This window comes from Triticum aestivum, chromosome 6B (genome assembly GCF_018294505.1).
Source record: "Triticum aestivum cultivar Chinese Spring chromosome 6B, IWGSC CS RefSeq v2.1, whole genome shotgun sequence".
Classification (NCBI taxonomy): domain Eukaryota; kingdom Viridiplantae; phylum Streptophyta; class Magnoliopsida; order Poales; family Poaceae; genus Triticum; species Triticum aestivum.
Window position 1 is genome coordinate 132,444,571 of NC_057810.1, and position 673 is coordinate 132,445,243.

At 46.7% G+C, this 673-nt stretch overlaps 2 non-coding genes across 2 annotated transcripts; both read right to left on the bottom strand.

Annotated features, from left to right (window-relative positions):
• TRNAF-AAA (transfer RNA phenylalanine (anticodon AAA)) lies at positions 1-73 on the bottom strand. The gene has a single exon. It is a non-coding gene; the product is annotated as a tRNA-Phe (tRNA).
• Positions 74-178: 105 nt separating this feature from the next.
• Positions 179-252, bottom strand: TRNAN-GUU (transfer RNA asparagine (anticodon GUU)). The gene has a single exon. It is a non-coding gene; the product is annotated as a tRNA-Asn (tRNA).
• Positions 253-673: the final 421 nt, after the last annotated feature.

Genomic DNA, 673 nt, shown 5'->3' on the forward strand with positions numbered 1-673 from the left:
TGCCAGGAACCAGATTTGAACTGGTGACATGAGGATCTTTGATCCTCTGCTCTACCAACTGAGCTATCCTGACTATTTATTGTGCAGAGCCTCTCGCTTCTGATTATCAGTCATATCGTCGTCGAGCAGAACGCGCAGGGAAGGAATCGTCGAGTTCACTAGGAAGAATGAATCAAATCTCCCCAAGTAGGATTCGAACCTACGACCAATCAGTTAACAGCCGATCGCTCTACCGAACTGAGCTATTGAGGACGAACGAATTGCTTAATAAGCTGAACACCCACATAATCTCGATTTGACACAGCAACACTTTCCATACCATAGTGGTATGGTTCCATAGAAAACTACCGGAGGCCATTACCGCCACCGAAATGGTTTCCATGCTCCGTTGGATGATTTGACGATATCGCAGTATCAAGCTAGAATGGTTTCAATTTGTAGGACGGGAAAGAAACCTCATCCTTTGGTGCACACTAACCGATGAAGCTCAACCCTCTCTCGAACTGAGCTATTTCCGCTTTTTCGCCTCATCACCATAGAAATCCCACCTTCGCTGAAAAAAAGTGGGCTGGATAGACGTCCGGGCCAGGGCCTTTCAGGGTACATCTTAAAAAGGTCACACTTCAGAACCAGTAAAGGGCGCGGTCAATTGCTCATTCATTGCCTGAGATAC